This window comes from Indicator indicator, chromosome 3, assembly GCF_027791375.1.
Source record: "Indicator indicator isolate 239-I01 chromosome 3, UM_Iind_1.1, whole genome shotgun sequence".
Classification (NCBI taxonomy): domain Eukaryota; kingdom Metazoa; phylum Chordata; class Aves; order Piciformes; family Indicatoridae; genus Indicator; species Indicator indicator.
The window spans coordinates 264,321-273,438 of NC_072012.1; positions in this window are offsets into that span (position 1 = coordinate 264,321).

Sequence of the window (9,118 nt, forward strand, 5' to 3'; positions counted from 1 at the left end):
CTTTGCAGGTTACGGCTTGCTGGGGCTTGAGCAGCTTGTTTGGAGTTGCTGGAGCAGGTCCAGGGAAGGACAACAAAGCTGGGGAAGGGTCTAGAAAACAAGAAGGGTCTGGAGGACTTGTGAGGAGCAGCTGAGATTGTGGAGCCTGGAGAAAAGGAGGTTGAGGGGAGACCTTCTGGCTCTCTAAAACTTCCTAAAAGGAGGCTGGAGCCAAGTGGGCACCAATGTCTTGTCCCAAGTGATGGGACACGAAGAAGCAGCCTCAAGTTGCCCCATGGGAGGTTCAGGTTGGACAAAAGGAACAATTTCTGTCCCTTGAGGGCCATGTCCCTTGAGGGTTGTCCAGGCCTGGCCCAGGCTGCTCAGGGCAGTGGTGGAGTCCCCATCCCTGGAGGGGTTTCAGAGCCATGGAGCTGTGGTGCTGAGGGCTATGGGTTGGTGGTACCCTGGCAGTGCTGGGTCAAGGGTTGGACTCCATGAGCTTCAAGGTCTTTTCCAACCCAACCCATTCTGTGGCTTTTCCTGGGGTGTCTGCTCCTGCACTCTGTGAGAACCAGCAGGCCCTGGGACAGGTCCAGTTTGGCCAGTCTCACCAGTTCGGCCAGTCTCACCAGTTCCTCCTTGCTAGCCCCAGCCATGCTGTCTGGGAACTGAGCTCAGCAGCATAGCCTGGAGCAGGAGGTGGCTTCTCAACACTCCCCAGCTTCAGGCAAGGGAAACCAGGGTGCTGCAGAACCCCCCTCATGATGCCACCATCAAGGAGCCCATCCCAGGCAGCAGCAAAGTTGGCTTGGCAAGGACCCAGTCACTGTCCCCTCCACTTTGCCCACCACCATCAATGCCCCCAAGGCAGCATGCTTTGGGGAAGACACTTCTTGGCGACACCTTGGTGACACACAAGCCCTGGCCACCCATTGCTGCTTCATCCAGGGTGGCCAAGGGAGTGGGTCTGGCTCCATGTCCTCCTGTGCCATGAGCTGAGATTCCTGGTGTGGCCCCTTTGCAGAACATCTCTTGATGGCTTTCTGCTGTGAGGAGAGGCCAAGAGAGTTGGGGTTGTTCAGCCTGGAGAAGAGAAGGCTCCAGGGAGGCCTTCTGGTGCCTTTTCAGGACGTAGAAAGCTGGGGACAGACTTCTGAGCAGGGCCTGTTGTGCCAGGATAAGGGGTGATGGCTTGGAACTCAAAGAGGGACATTTAGAAGAGAAGTTTTTTATCATGAGGGTGGTGAGAGCCTGTCCCAGGCTGCCCAGAGAGGTGGGAGCTGCCCCATTCCTAGAACCATCCCAGGAGAGGTTGGTTGGGGCTGTGAGCAACCTGCTCTGGTTGCAGGATGTCCCTGCTGCCTGCAGGGGGGGTGGAGTAGGTGACCTTTAAAGGTCTCTTCACCCCAACCCATCCATGGTTCCATGATTTTCTCTCCCTCAGGTCTTTGTGTTGACATGCATCTACCTGCCAGCCTCACTGCTGAGGTGGGTTCTACCATGGCTTGGAGGAGGCAGCAGCCATTACCCTCTCCTCATGTGGCTTCTTCAGGTGTTACCCATGCCCCGTTTTGTCCCCAAATCTGGACACGAGGATCTGGCCTTGCACCGATCCAGGAACCCCCCACTCACCCCAAACCCATGCCAGTCCCTGCCCAGGTTGATCTGAGGGTCCACCATGGGATGGTTTCACCAAGAAGCCACCATGCTGGGACACCATCAGCTCTTCTCCATCAGGACATTAACCTCCAGCTCCATCTCTTCCAGCCTCCTGGGCAGTGGATCCATCCTTGCTGCCACCTCCTGGCACAGGAGATGCTGCCACATCCAGGTGAGGGACACAGGGATGGGGTTTGGCTGTGACCATGGCCAAGGAAGAGCTGGAGCAGCACCACTGCTGCTGGGCTTAATGGGACTGGAGGTTGGGCTCCAGGACAGGAGATGCAAGAGATGGTCCCAGCTCCACTCTGGGATGGTGTAGGGAGGGATATGGCCATGGAGGCTCTGCAGAAGCTGCCACCAAGGTGACACTGCCAGGGAGAGCTAACTCTGTATCCTGTCCCCCAGCTTCGTCCCCTCTTCCTCCTTGCCCTGGCAGATTTCCTGGTGGCCACCACGCTGCTGACCATGGCCACCATCCAGCTGCTGCCACCTTGGCTCTTCATCCCAGCCTATGCTGCCTGTCCTTATGGGCTGATGTTGGCCACGGTAAGGCTCACTGGGACCCACCCATGATGTGGCACCAGGACATGGGCACCTCATCCTGTGCCACTGGGAGCAGCTGAGATCCCTCTGGGTGTTGGAGTGCTCCTGGGGTGGTTCTTGCCCAAGGGGCCAAGAAGGTCACCAGCAGTCTGGCCTGGATCAGCAATAGCGTAGCCAGCAGGAACAGGGCAGGGATTGTGTCCATGCAGTGGGCACTGCTGAAGCCACACCTGGAATCCTGTGGTCAGTTTTGGGTCCCTCACTCCCAAAAGGACAGGAGCAGGTCCAGAGAAGGGCAGTAGAGCTGGGGAAGGGTCTGGAGCACAGGTCTGGTGAGGAGCAGCTGAGGGACATGGGGTTTTGAGCCTGGAGAGAAGGAGGCTGGGGGGAGACGTTTTGCCTCTCTACAGCTCCCTGAAAGCAAGCTTGGAGCCAGGTGGGATTGGGCTCTTCTCCCAAGGAACAAGGGGCAGGACAAGAGGAATTGGCCTCAGGTTGCCCCAGGGGAGATTGAGGTTGGCCATGAGGAACAATTTCTGCCCCATGAGGGTTGTCCAGGCCTGGCCCAAGCTGCCCAGGGCAGTGTTGGAGTCCCCATCCCTGGAGGGGTTTCAAAGCTGTGGAGATGTGATGCTGGGGGACATCATGAGGCCATTTGCTCTTGGTGCTCTATGTCTTGGAGAGCTTCTGCCATGTCCCTCCCGGCACAGCTCTGCTGAGGGGACAGCAGTACATTGGGACATGGCGCTTGAGAAGGAGGACAGCAGGACACAAGGGTGTGGAGCATGAAGATGGGGACAGTGGGACATCAGGGTGTGGAGCACAAGAAGGAAAGGAGGAAGCTGCCTTTGGGTGGTGGACAGAGCAGGAGCTTGTTCTCCATCTCCTCTCCCAGACTTTCTACTCCATCTCCTTCCTGATGGTTGTGGTCTATGCCTACGAATCCTACCGCACCGTCCGTGGCTGGAGAGCCTGGCAACTGGCAGCTCTGCAGGTTGGTGACCTGGGGAGCACCAAGGGGGTCTGAAGGCATCTCCTTTCCACGGGGCATTAGTGGTTTCCCTTGTGTCCCAGTGGAGCAGGGCTGAAGCCTTGAGCTTCTGCAAGCCCTTCAGCCTCAGGCCGCTGGTGGTTTCCTCCATGCAGGAGCGGAGCAGCTGCCTGGAGAGGACGTGGCAGGGGCTGCCCTACATCTTGGCCTGGTAGGTGCCAGCTGCTGGTCCTTGCCCCATCTCCACCCTGAGCAGGGCTGTGACACATCTCCTGCCCTCCTGGTTCTGCCCAGGATGGGCTGGACGTGTCCCCCCCTGCCTCCTGCCAGGCTGGTGCCATCGCTCACGCTGCTGGCCCAGGCAGTCGCCCGTGGGGCCTCCATCACCAACATCGCACCAAAGCCCATCCAGCCCATCGTGCCCTGGAGGGGCAACAGCTCCCAGCACACCCCCAGCCTCTACTGCTCCAGGTACCTCAGCAGTCTTCCCACCACCCTAACCCCGAGGCAGGGCCAGGCACCCAACAGCCTTCCCAAACTGGATTTAACTGCAAGCACCACCAAGCTTGGTCCCGGCCCCCAGGCTGAAAGAGTGGTGGTGGATGAAGTCAAGTCCAAGTTGGTGGCTGGTCACAGCTGGTGTTCCTCAGTGCTGGGGCCAGTTCTGTTTGATGTCTTCATCAGTGCTCTGGTTGAAGGGCATCAGGGCAACCTCAGTCAGTCTGCAGATGACACCAAGATGGGGGAGATGTTGATCTGCTGGAGGGTAGAAGGATCTACAAAGGGATCTGACCAGGCTGGATCCAAGGGCTCAGGCCAATGGGATGAGGTTCCCCAAGGCCCAGGGCTGGGTCCTGCTCTCAGGTCACAACCCCATGAAGGCTCCCAGCTGAGGGCTGAGTAACTGGAAAGGGTGGGAAAGGACCTCAGGGGGTTGGTGACAGTGACTAGAGATGAGCCAGTTTTTGCCCAGGTGGCCAAGAAGGTCACCAGCATCCCCTGTCTTTCCAGCTGCCTGCTCCTCATCCACCATGCCCAAGACATCTGCTACAAGGTGAGTGCTGCTGGGTGGCCATCCCACTGCTGCCTGCCCCAAGGGCTGAGGGGCTGGGAGACCAGCAGGTCCATGGGGCATGGACAAGTGCTGCTGGAGGGATGGAGCAGAGATGTACCTGGGAATAGGGTTGCTGACAGCAGCTGGAGATGAGCCAGAAGGCCAGCAGCAGCCTGGCCTGGATCAGCAATGGTGTGGCCAGCAGGAGCAGGGCAGGGATTGTCCTCCTGCTCTGGGCACTGCTGAAGCTGGAAATCCTGGAGTCAAGTTTGGGCCTCTCACTCCCAGAAGGACATTGAGGGGCAGGAGCAGGTCCAGAGAAGGGCAACAGAGCTGGGGAAGGGTCTGGAGAAGAAGAAGGATATGAAGAACTTGTGAGGAGCTGCTGAGGGTCCTGGGGTTGGGCCTGGAGAAAAGGAGGTTGAGGGAAGACCTTCTGGCTCTCTACAGCTCCCTGCAAGGAAGCTGGAGCCAGGTGGGGGTTGGTCTCTTCTCCCAAGGAGCAAGGGACAGGAGAAGAGGAAATGGCCTCAGGTTGCTCCAGGTTGAGGTTGAACATCAGAAGAAACCTCTTCACTGCAAAGGTTCTCAAAAACTGGCCCAGGCTACCCAGGGAGGTGGTGGAATCCCCATCCCCGGAGGCCTTCCAGAGTTGCAGAGATGTGCTGCTGAGGACCATGGGTTAGCATCAGCCTTGGCAGTTAGGGACTGGTTCGACTGAATATCTTCAAGGTCTTTTCCAACCAAAACCATTCTGTGGTTCCATGATTTTGAGTCCCTGCTGGTGGAGAGGACTTCTCTCACACCATGGAGCTTGTCATGCCTCACCCCTGCCTCAGGAGAAGCAGCCCCTTGGGGCAGGGCAGGCCCATGGCCCCTGATGTCCCATCACCTTCTCAGTACACTGGCAGGAAGGACGCTGGCCTGGAGTGGAAGATCATCTTCCTGTTGTACCTGCTGCTGGTGCTCAGCTGCTGCACGGTGAGTCCTTGGGGAGGGCAGAGGGTGAGCAGAGCAGAGCAGCAGGGCTGGCCCAGCTGAGCTCCTCCCTGTTGCCCAGCTCCTCTACCACAGGGTGAAGCTGTGGTGCCAGAAGAACGCCGCAGCCCCGCTGCTGACCTTGGAGAAGGATGGCTTTGGGGGCAGCAGCATCCGTGGTGTCACCAAGGTCTCACACTACTTCCAGTTGGTTTTCCTGCTCTGCTGGGCACCAGGTAAGCAGGAGCTGGGGGTGGCCCTCAGTCCCTCCTCTCAACCTCCTGTTCTCCAGGCCCAACAACTCCAGGTTCCTCAGCTGCTCCTCATAATTTCTCCAGACCCTTCTCCTTCTCTAGACCCTTCACCAGCTTTGTTGCACTTCTCTGGATCTGCTCCAGCACCTTCATGTTCTTCTTGGAGTTGGCAAGGCCTTGGCCAGGAACCTTCCCCCAGGGCAGGAAGCTCCATCCCACCCTGCTCTTAGTGACCAGTTCTTCCAGCGGCACTTCCTGAGGTGGATCATGGTTGATGGTCCTGCTTCTTAGCAGCATCTCATCCCTCTGGGGCCCTTTTATGCTTTCAGCCCCTCAGAATCCTGGGGGAGTCAGATCCTGAGGTCCTCAACGTCTGGGGAGAGGGGGCGGAAGGACCTCATGGGTGTCCTAGGTAGACCTCTGTGTCATGGGAAATAGGCTAGGAGAGGGGAAGGACATTTGCCATTTGGAGAACTCCAGATGAAGCATCATCAGAGAGAAGGAGACCAAAGAGTGTCCTTTTGTCTTCCATCCACAGCCTTCCTCCTCACCCTCCTCTCCTTCACCAGCATCAAACCCACCTCGGTCTTTGTCCTCCACATTGCTACAGTGAGTAAACTCCATCTGCTGGGCTCCAGAGCTGAGATGTTTGTCCTTATCAGAAAGGAGACCTCCTGGGGTGGTGGGGCAGCAAGACCCCTTTGGGTGCTGCCAGCCCCTGAGGGTGACACCCAACCAGGTGCCACGTGGGATGGACTCAGAGCAAGGGTCTCAGGTTGCTGGTGGCAGCCCTGGGCCCAGCCTGGCTCTGCCACTTGCTCTGGTGGTTGGTGTCATGCTCCTCAGCTCTTGCCTTTAGTTGGTCACATCAAGAGGAAAGTCCCCTCCTGGGTCACCCTGTGCACTGCAATGATGGAGCCACTGGGGTTGGGAAGGACCTTTACGATCATGGAGTCCAACCCTTGACCCAGCTCTGCCAGGGCACCACTGAACCATGCCCCTCAGCACCACATCTCCACAGCTCTGAAACCCCTCCAGGGATGGGGACTCCACCACTGCCCTGAGCAGCCTGGGCCAGGCCTGGACAACCCTCAAGGGGCAGAAATTGTTCCTCATGGCCACCTGGGGCAACCTGGGACCGTTTCCTCTCATCCCATCACTTGGAGGAGACCAACCCCTACCTGCCTCCAAGCTCCTTTCAGAAGGTCTCTCATCCACCTCCTCCTCTCCAGGCTGCAGCTCCCTCTGCTGCTCTCAAGTTCTCCAGACCCTTCCCCAGCTTTGTTGCCCTTCTCTGGACCTGCTCCAGCCCCTCAGTGTCTCTGGAGTGAGGAATCCCAGAGGACTTGTGCTCACCCATGGGCTCCTCTCCAGCTTGGAGAGGCCGCTGGGGCTCGCGGTGACCCTGGGGCAGGAGAAGGCCACACTCACCTCTGTCCTGTCTCTCTCACAGGCTTTGACCATCTCCCTCCAGGGCTTCCTGCACAGCTTGGTCTATGGTTGGCTGAGGCAGAACTTCCGTCAGGAGGCCATGGGCACGAGCCCCTCCCTGCCCCCCCCCCACCGCGGCCTCAAGGCTTTCTATGATGACTCCCTGAGGGCTGGTCCCTAAGCTGCCACCACAGCCCAGCTCCTCCAGCATGGGGCCTCTCTGGACCAGGTCCCTCGTGCCTGGAATGGGTTGAGGAGCACTGGGCAGGTGGGGGGGGAAGCTGGAGTGGCTGTGTCCCAGTGGGAAGCCCACCTGTAGACCCTCACTGCTGGAGGCCACCCACGATCCCACCCTGCAAACAGCACCATGAGCAGTGCCTGCCCAGGAGGTGGACCATGGGAGGTGGGACAGGAGCTCACTGGATGAAGGATGCTCATGTTCTGCACCATGAACAACTTGGCTGGTGGCAGCAGGACTCTGGAGCGTTCAGGTGCTGTGGGAGGAGGCTGGTGGCAAGCTCTAGAGCTTCCAGCAACTGAAAACCAGCAATGACAGCCCCAGGGAAGGTGGTGGTGCTTGATGGGTTCATTGCTCTTGGGCCAGGGCCATGATTTCTGCCAGACAGCAACCCTGCAGGGCCTGGGAGAAGGTGCTTCCAAATAAAGGCTGTGCTTGAGGTTCTCCTGGGCTTTGCTGCTCTTAGATAAGTAACAGAAAGAGGTGGTGAGCCACCTCCTTCCTACCCTGGGGCTGGCCAAGGCTGGACGTCAAGGGGCCAGAGAAGAGCAACAAATCTGGGGAAGGGTCTGGAGAACTTGTGAGGAGCAGCTGAGAGACCTGGAGTGGCTTCAGCTTGGAGCAGGGGTGCTGGACTGGATGAGCTCCAGAGGTCCCTTCCCACCCAACCATGCTGGGGATTGGTTGATCAGAAGCCTTGGAACCAGCTGCTTGGGCAGCCAGATCCCCTTCCTGATAGATCCCCTTGATGATCTTAGAATGACAGAACAGTGGAGGTTGGAAGAGACCTTTGAGATCATCAAGTCCAATTGCTGTTGAAGGTCTCTTCCAACCCACACCATGAACCCACCAAAGAGCCATCCTGGATTCAATGATTTGTGTAATTCATTTTTTTTCTCCTCTCCATCAGTTCTCCTGCCCACCAGGGTCACAGCAGGGCTCCTGCATGGAGGTCCTCACCAGCTCTCTGTACACAATAGACACTGGCCAGGAAGGGTTGCCCTCAGGAGTCATGGCCACAAGTCCTTACTACAGGGAGCTGTGGCCACATCTCCTCACTTCCAGGTCAGAAAAGCAGTGGGAAAACCAAGCACCTTCCTGCTCCTCCTGCATTGTTCATGTGAAGGAAACCACAGGGAGGGCCTGAGAAGCAGCACAGCTTCCACCTCATGCGGTCTGGGAGCTTTGGAAATGTCCTGGATGAAATGCCAAGTGCAGAGGTAAAATTTCAGGTCTTCTGCCAGAGCAGGACTCCATCAGGCTACCAAAGCCACCCTCAAAACCATTCTTCATGCAAACTGTTCAGACTGGGAGGTGGTGACACAAAGTTAGAGCAGAAGCAAACAAACCTGGGGTCACAGCAGATCCATGTCCAACGTGGAGTTCCAGTCCATTTCCAAGTGGGAAGACAAGAGCTCCAAAGCTGGCAGCAGAACTTCAACTCTTCCCTACATTCATCCCAGAAGACAACACAGATCTCTCTCTTTGCCAAGAGGTGAAGACCAGCAGAATGACCAAGCTGGAAGCTGTGGTGAGAGCTGGAGAAGTTGCACCTCAGTGACCTCACAGCAGGACCACTCAGAGCTCCTCATCTTGGTGCAGATGACCCAAGCTGTCCAAATCAGGTTCTCCAACCTTTTTTGTCAGTAAGTGGGGTATCTGAGGTGTCTCATGGCCTGAGGTGGAGCTCCATCCTCATCAGAGCACAGCAAGGTGATTCTTCTTGGAACCTTCATCTCTGGAGACATTCAAAACCCACGTGGATGTGTTTCTGTGGGACCTTCTTTAGGTGAGCCTGCCTTGGCAGGGGGGTTGGACTGGATCTCCAGAGGTTCCTTCCAACCCCTACCATCCTGTGATTCTAGTAGAATAAATTACATTTGGAGGCCAGCTCCTCTCTGTGAGTTCCAGGAGGTGCTGGTGTCCACACAGCACCACACCGTGACCTCTGGAAAGCTTCCTTGCAGAGGCACCAACCCCTTCTT